The sequence below is a fragment of the Protobothrops mucrosquamatus genome, unplaced genomic scaffold (assembly GCF_001527695.2).
Source record: "Protobothrops mucrosquamatus isolate PMUCROS unplaced genomic scaffold, P.Mucros_1.0 scaffold63, whole genome shotgun sequence".
Taxonomy (NCBI): domain Eukaryota; kingdom Metazoa; phylum Chordata; class Lepidosauria; order Squamata; family Viperidae; genus Protobothrops; species Protobothrops mucrosquamatus.
In genome coordinates this window covers 1,053,469-1,062,827 of record NW_015386442.1, presented here as the reverse complement: position 1 = coordinate 1,062,827, position 9,359 = coordinate 1,053,469, and positions in this window count along the sequence as shown.

The window sequence follows — 9,359 nt, the reverse complement described above, 5'->3', positions numbered from 1 at the left end:
AAGCACTCCTTTTTCCCAACTCTCCATCTTACATTTCTTCGCAATTTTTCATTCTTTATCACATCATTGATACAAAATCAGTCAAAGTCAATAAACCTTCAGCCTTTTACGCCTTGTGCCTTTTATATTTTATAACGTGTCCGAAGTTTTTGCAAGTAGTAAGCCTGTAAGCTTTTTCCAAAAACCCAAGCAGCAACATCTTCAGCAGGTTTTCTCCAATGCAGGACCCATAGATTAATTCCATATAAACGCTTTTCCCCCAAAATTTCACCAGGGAAGTACACTAAAACCATAACCAAATCTATTACCACTTCCTTTCCCAGCTTCTCAGGCTTATCAATTTCCAAATCTCCACAATTTTGCTCATTTTGAAGTATTTCCATAACATGTTATTATTATTATTATTATTATTATTATTATAATTATTATAAAATAAGTATTAAGAAAAAGAAAGGGAAAAAAACACAAGATTAACAGACTTGGCAGAATATTTTTTTTTCTAAAATAGCCAAGAACGTAGGTTTCATGAGTTCCCTTTAAATGGAAATTCTAATAGATATCAAGATGAAAAGAAAATGACAGATGATAATCTTGCTCTCTGTAGCAGTCTTTCTCACCTGGGGTGAGGAATATTGTTTTTATATATAATTACATATTTTATATTATCATTATCATTTCATATGCCTTGCAGTGCTAATGATGGGAATGTTTCAGGTGATGACTCAACTGCCAGCCTGCCATTTTGCTCTTCTTGTTAATGTTCAAAAATGTGGATTATACAGTATAAGTTAGAACTATTTTTTGTGTGTGTGAAGCATTCATATTTCTTGGTATATTTATACAAGAGCTCCCTGTGACCTCAACATTATTTCAAGAGTACCTTTAGCATACAAAGATGAAGAAAGGCTTGTCTGTAGTGTTAGAACCCATAATTAACATTCGATCTTAATTTACATGACCCCGGGAGACTGCAACTGTCATAAATGTGAGTTGTTTACCTAATGTCTGAATTTTGATCACATGTCCATTGGGATGCTGCAGTGGTCATAAGTGTGAAAAATGGTCATAAGTTATGCTTTCTATGCTGTTGTAACTTCGAATGGTCATTAAATGAATTGTCAAAAACTATATGTAAAAGAATTCTTTACAAGTGTTTGCTCAAACATTTTAAGAGCAAAAGGTGGTATTACAGAGATGTAGGAAAAGTTAGTTTTGGTCATTATCTCAAAGAGAGTTCTTCTTTTCCATCTAAATGAGATCTGGTAGTATGCCACTGCATATTTTATATTCTTCAAATAATCATCTTTTAAAACATGGATAACAAAAGCTATTAAATTCTGCAGCAATATCATTGTAAATTATTACCTGAAAACTAAATTGTACTCATTTAATAAAATTTATTTTTTTAAAAAAAATATAGAGAACCACGAGAAAAGACAATACAAAACAAGACATCTATATTCTACATTTGCTTCTGTCAAAACACAGGCAACAAATTAATTTGGTAATAAAATCCCTTAATATGTAAATTATTTTGTCAAAGAAATAAAAAAATACCCCATTTGAAGACTGCAAACCTGCAAGGTCAAGAAAATAATCGTGGTGTTGAAAAAGTTAGCATATTAACTGTAGTCTCATTTTTTACTCCTTTTTATTGTGAAATTATGCTTTCTGTGAAATTTTATTTCGATTTGCATCAGTAATTTTGTAAACTATAAAAGAGAACAAATGTAGACCAAAAGTTGGTAACTGTTCTTCTGACAGAACCCACATTCTCTGATGAGTAATTTGACAGTGGTGGGGAGGAGATTGAATCCACCAATAGAAGAAGAGAGCCAGATGTGACCAGACACCTTTTTCTGCCATCACTCCCTTTCTCACCTCCTCCATACCAAACAGTATGCTGTATAAGGGTCTGGTCAGTCTTGCATTAAGACCAAACTGATCACTTACAGCAGCCTTCTAAATTTAGGCTAAAAATTGTGTAAAATGTACTCAATAAATACTCTTCATTCCAATGTATGCTTATCACTGTACAGGTGCACAACTTTCTTTTATTTAATTAACTTACTCAGTTGTATGCTGTACTCCCTGCATTTATATTATTTCTAATTTTCTTCATTCCTTAAACTTCAGAGTAAGCCAAGAACAATAATGGTCTTTTAGTAACTAGACTGAAAAAATAATATGAAGGCTGAGGACATTAATGTCCAGACGTTCTTTGAGACCGTTTTGAATGCACCAAGTCAACTGCAGTTCCGTTTTTCCGTTCTGTTTTATGTATTCATATAAGCAGTGAAAATAAATAAGCTATAGTATGTCTTTCCAGGTTTCCTGAGCCCATTCTAATCACACCCTTCAAGATAAGGAGAGTCAATTGCAATGTGAACCCTACATATTTTGCTACCAATCAGTAAATGGTGACCCATCAAGTCAAGTTTTATAATAATGTGACTGGCACAAAATTAGCTTTAAAAAAAGATTTCATTTTAGATAGGAAATTACAGCAAACAAACCGTAGCTTCAAAAGCTTGCAGACTACTCTTCTCATATGATATTAGTCCTAAAAATTTTAGGTAATATCAATTATGGATTTAAAAATACTTGATTAATTATCTTTTATCTATTTCTTATTATTATCCTTATGACCTTTATAGATGTTATAGATGTCATGGTGTTCCTGCTGCACCTTGATGAACCTTGCTTTTGATTTCTCATGAGTCTGTTAGGCATTCAAATTTGTGAGAAATTTCATAAACATGTAAAAAAGCCTATCCTTCTATTTCATCATCTTTTATAATTATTTTATTAATTTTCTATTTTTACAAACAAGTGCTTAATAGACCACGTGTTGACTGAGTCCATTAATAATTCCATGGTACACATAAGCTTCTTCAAACTAAATCCAATATTATACCATCCAATACATCCTCTCTTCTTCCAGTAATAAACATTTTTTCACATTAAGCAAATACAATTCTTATTGTTATTAATAGATATACAATTGAATATCAGCATTTATTACAGTTTTATCCACGTTGCTGTAATGTTGCTTGTTGGTGCTTATTGTCTTCCGTTGTCAGCAGCATAGGACTGGCTACACGAATGTAGCCAGTCTTTCCCCCGCCAGGTTGGAGGGCTTCCTCAGATCAAACAGGAGGGCTGCCACCCCGCCACGATCAATGAGGGTCCCCTCCTTGCTTGTCGCCTCCACGGGGCAACTTTCAACCCTTTCCAGGGTCCCCCAGCGGGGCGAAATCAAATGCGAAAGAGGGAGCCCTGTCTTCCTGTGTCTGTCTCCCTGCGATGTCAAAACCAGAAACCGTTCTATTCCATCTTCTTGATATACTTAACAACAGTAATTCAGAGAGCTTCAGATTCAGTCTCCAAAAAGTGATTTGTACATATAGGAAGGGGGGGAAAGAAACCTGAACTAGCAAGGATCTTTCCTAAAAGTATATGGAAGCTGCAAAGTGCAGTTTAAAGTAAGCCGAGTAATTTCTTCAAGAAATAAACACTCAGAATTTTATCTTAAATGCTCTATTCATTGAAATATGTGTTAGAATTTACCATTACATCTGCATTTGCATAAATATTTCTAAAACAAGGAATTTTAGATTCTAGTCTAAAATCAGCTACCTTGGAAATGACAGGAGACAAAAAGAGTTGCTACAATCACTCTTGTAAATTTACTGCCTTTACAAAAGATTTGTTTATTACAAACAAGTGAGAGTGATTAACAAGTTAATTAAAGAAGTAAAGAGAATGCAAATAATTAAATTATCTCTTATATCAGGCATTGATCATAACTTGAGAAGAGCCACATATGAAATCTCATTTATTTCAGTGTCTGTTTTGGCTGTTATACACTGAACCCAATTCTCTTGTTTTATTTGCACTGAAAGGTTACATAAGCAAGATACTATCTCAAACCTGTATACTGAAATGTCAAATACGATTCAATATTTGCTGTTTTAATCTGGACAACAGAACTTGCTATTTTGCTCTGCTGTCACTGCCAGCAGAGCAAAACATGGCTTCAAAGCATTTCAGTTCAGCTGAGTGCAGATGAAAAAGGACCCTATTCAGGTCATCTTGCATTTGCTCATCATGAAGCATATCCAGGAATGGACCACAGAAAGCCAGTGCATGCAGTAACTAAGTGCTGGTCTAAGACCAACTTAAATCTGTCTTTTGCTCTAATATTCACTAAATAACCTCAAGAAAGTCATGAAAATAAAAAATAGAAACCAGCAATCATAAACTATGAACTCCTTCAGATTAAAAATGTCAAGAATAAATAGACACCAAGATATTACTTAGCAGGACTGTCATTGTGATAGTTTTCGATATTCTGTTTTCTTTGTATAGCTGAAACTGCAGCAATTGCTACTGCAGTTTTGTAAAAGTGAAGAGGGCAGATAGCAAGGAAAACAAAATAAAAGCACTTTCATGCTGGCAAGGGAAATACATTTCTCTCTGTAGAAGAATTTGACTTTTTAAAAACAAAAGCAGACAGTAGTTAAATTTTGAATCCAATACATTTCTTCTAACTTAAAAAAAGCTTTATTTTTATTTCGTGTTTGGTGAATATTCTATTTCAGATACAATTTTAATATCTCAATTTGCATGAATCTGCCTGCAGTCTTATTCCAAGGCTATGAGCATGGTTGGTAGGAGCCAGTTTTGGGGTTGCATTGCGCTCCTAAATTGATTGAAACAGCCTGATCAGTTATATAATTGACAAGGAGATAAGTTCGGTCCTTTTGTGGCTTGTAATCAGTCTAAATATACATTTCATTGCACTACAAATAGACTTCCCATTTTTTTAAAAAAAGATTATTTTGTTCTGCAAAATGAATATACATGAATAACCCCCTCCCCCTGTTAAAAGGTATAAAAACAAGAAAAAAATTGCTCATTCCCATCAAGCATGGAATGTGCTTCAGAGGCATCATTTGTCAAATACTGGTGAAAGGGTTGATTCTAGGCATTTAATTGTATGTGCAACAGAATAATGAAAACTGACAGCACTAACAATGTGTACTGTGTTATGATTCAGGCATGTCACATACATTTTGAGGGGGAAATTTTGTCATTCATCTACTAATGTCATGGAGATTGTTATCTAGTCATGTTTTTTTTAACCCATCCATGAAAAACAAATTGCAGTCAGAACTTTTTTTCATTTTACTAGGGGTTGTTTAAAATCTGAGATATCCTCACAACAGAAATACTGTTTTCAAAAAGGATCTTTGAATCCATCAAAAGAAGTCAGTAAGGCATGAATTGTACACAGCTAGGCTTCTCAGAATAGCTTTCCAGCTGACTGTCCCACAGCTTCAAATGACCATCTTGCATGAATTCAAGCTTACTCTTCAAGTGCTTGTTACCATATGTGTACCCAAATTGGGTTACATGCTTTTGAGCTCCAGAGAATATCTATCATGTTCTCAAAATGACAGACATTTATATTTAAGCCAAGTGCTGGCATATTTTTCTATTACCAAATAACACAATATGAAGAAGAATTAAATTATGCAAAATAAATGGTCAAGCCTTGTTTTCTTAATATTGTTTAAACACTTTAGCTTCATGGAAAGATAAATTATCTTCCTTTGTTTTCCTCTAAGGTTGGTATTGATAATGGTATATGATGACGCCTACTGACTGAGGTAACGGTAATGCCTGGCTTATTGACAGATGTAAGAAGGGGGCCATTGGGGCAGCCCTGGCAAGAGTAGCTCATTAATTAACTCTTTGAGTTGTAAAGAAATAAAAAATGAGCATGACAAATTGAGCCAGGTGCAGGAGAAGTTATTATTTATTGCTTCTATTTTTAAATAAACAGCTGTGTTTAGTGGAATATGCAAAACTGAAAGATTCAGAAATTCTATTTTATATCAAATGACTGTTAATGTCTTTCTCTGATACAATTCTGCATTGCTCTTTTCTAAAGACAACCAGCATTATAAACACTCCTTATTTTTTAATAAGATTTATGTCTGCGGAGCATATGATGCAAATTGATTGCAAATTGACATGGCATTTTTGTTTCCACCCACTTTTTGCTTGTAATACCCATAAAACAGATTGCAGTGTGAACACTAACCTTTTTCAAGTTTAATATGATGGATGATGAAGTACTTTATGTATCTGTTCCCCACACGTATCTCCAATTCATGTTGTTCCCCTTTATTTTTAACTATTGGTCTATTGATCAGCATTTATTTTTCTTTTCATTTTTGTACTCCATCATTTTTCCTATTTGTAATTCTGGGACAGAGGACCTTTCAAACATTTAAGTGTTCTTTTACCTTTCTGAGGTCCCTGTCATGCGTTCACCATTTTTTGTACTTCATCCTATCAAGAAATGGCTAATGGTAAACATCCATACCTCACTTTTATTTCTAACAGTCTATACTTGTCTTTTAACCATGTGAGCAATTAACTGATACAACAACATTTACATCAGATTGCAGGTAATTTGGGGGGAAGGCATTCAGTACTAAATATATATATGAAACTCTTATGCGATCAGTAGGCAGATACCTCTTATAAGATGTAAAAATTTCTCAGTTTAGGATAAGTTTCTAGGATAATTTCATGGACAAATAAAAGCTAGATAAGTATTTTTTTGCTAACAAATATTTTGCTAAATATTACTTTAGCAAAGTTGAATCTGTAACTTACATTATTTGGTATGATTAGACCAAACAAGTGTTTAACTTGTAGACATAATTGACTACAAGCCCTACTCTGAGCCAAGTTAAACCAGCCCCATGATACAAAGGTAGCAAAAACTAACCTTGACACTGATGGATGCAGTATGGAGCTCATTTAAAAGTATGCATAATGGTGGTAAATACAGAGAAGTAGTAATGTTTTTCTGTGGGCATAATGCATCTGACGCTGACCTATTTAGCAAGAGAAAATTAGCATGTGTTTCTCAACCTCTTAATTTGAAATTGGAATATTCCACAAATTACTATAATGCTTTTAAGAGTTATTTGCCAATACATTTCTTAGATTTAAACTGAATTTGATGTTACTTGTACTTGAATCTGATGTTTGATTCAGAGTCAGAGTTGTCCAGATATTTCTCATACATGATGAAACTAGAATAGTTTCCATTGATAACTGCTGAGGATTCCTGGGAGCAGTTGTTCTACCATCTGTCCTCTTGATTCTCTTGACATAGCTTAAATTCCCCTGCTGGGAGGCACTGGGATTAGTTGATAAATATTATTAATTCCTCTCTGAGCAAGGGGAAGCTGACTTCCTACATAAAGAGGTATTTATGAGGCTACTTCTTTAAGAAACCTTTCTTGATCCCTCAAAAATATTTGCAGGCTATTTTCTAAATTTCTGTAACTAGTCAAGATAATTGGGAGAATTTGGTCTCCTAGTTTCAGGAAATCTTACACGAAATTGATAATATATGTTTGAGACATTTCAGATTAGTTTTAGGACAGGCTATATAGAATTGAGACTCCCTTGATCAGACAGGTAAATAGTTTTCACCTGGAGAGGGTTAGATGAAGTGTGATACTCCTCTGGGGATAGTTGAATATGGTATTGTTCTGGACTGACAGTTTTGGGAACTGGAAACGTTGTACCTAGAACATTCCAGAACATGTTACACAAAGACTATTACTCTACAAAGGAAAATCTGATTTCTGAGGTCTCTCAAGGATCTATTCTTGTTACCAATATATTTAATGTATACGGTACATTTTAGGGAGAGATCTTCAGGAAATTGTATGTTACAATTAATTCCCAAGTTAACAGAAATTGACATGTGGTACAAAGTTGAAGGTGGTATTTTTCTGAGAATTTGAATGCGTATTTACTATTTATGTGCAATTGCTTACAGATTCAAAATAAGAAAATATGAATGTGACTGTAACTGAAAGGTTTTGACACCCTTTCAGTTACAGTTTGTAACCTCTGGACGAAATAACAGCTTCCTAGCATTTTCTGTAGCCAGATAGAATTTTTATTCTTGCTTTTGACATTTTCTCCCTCTTCAGCTGAGATATAGTCATAGGTTTGCTTGCATGCATAGCACCGTTAAAATCTCCCCTCAGTTTTTTATTAATATTTAAACCTGGAAATGGATTTCTATTCCAAAAACATCACTTTTCTTTCCTCTGTGCATTTTGGAGCTGATTTGGAGGTATGTTTTGGGTTGTCTTGCTCAAAACTGTGTCCCAATTTGCAAAAAGGTTTCATGCTTAACTTTTGTAGCAAGTGAACCGGTTGTAAAACTGAATTATGCGGTAAATTTCTTAAGTTTCACTCAGAAATTTCAATTGGTAGAAAATATTGCAACCCAGTTGATCTATAAGATTCTATACAGTACAGATTTTGAAATCTATCTACTAGTTTGTTTCCAGATACTGTATATTTGCTTGTTTATTTATAATTTTAATTTATAAGGCTACTTGTGAGTACAATGCAGTACAAGATATCCCTTGTTATTTTCAAAAACCTTAAAGACTAGCACCTGGGATGCTTGCAGGAATAAATTGTTCTGCAAAATTCTCCAGATTAATAGAGGATGGCCTCCATTGGTTGCCTCTTGAGGTCAGGTTTTCTTCATGATTACCTGATATCAGTAAATTTCATTTCCCAATAAAATATATATTTTATTTTATTTTTAAATTGTATAAGTGAAGTAGAACAAACAAAAGCAAAAATGCTTCAATGATAATATAAATACAATACAAATTCAATACAGGGATTGCCAGCCATATTCACCTTTAAGAACATTTTTTGCAACCCATCTATTCTAATTTGTCAGCACTGTTTAATCATGCTGTCAAATCAAATTGACTGTGTTCGTGTGTATGTATACACTCACACAGACACACATATACAGTGCAAATAAACTTCCAAATAAATAAAAAAATAAATAGATAAATAAATAAACTTCCAAATAAATAAATTTATTAGGTAGATTCCATGTTCAATATGTCTGAAAAACTGAAGAACTTGAGATATTTAAATATTTTAGCTTTTTTTGAAATTTTTATTGCAAGTGAGGAACAAAATTGCTAATAACTGACAAAATATAATTTAGATAAGATCAAAAAACATCTGAAATGTTTTTAGACCAGTATAAATGCAGAAATTCATAGAATAAAAATTATATTGGAATAAAAAGACTTAAAAAAATAAGGGAAGTTTGCTAGCAATAAAACTAAAAGGATCAGCAAGATAAAATACTCCCTCAGCCTGGAGACTACTACCCAGAATTCCTTTTTTTTTCATTCAGATTGCTCTAGGACAGAGGTCCCCAATCTTTTGGGCACCAGGGACCAGTTACATGGAGAGAGGTTTTTCCACGGACTGGA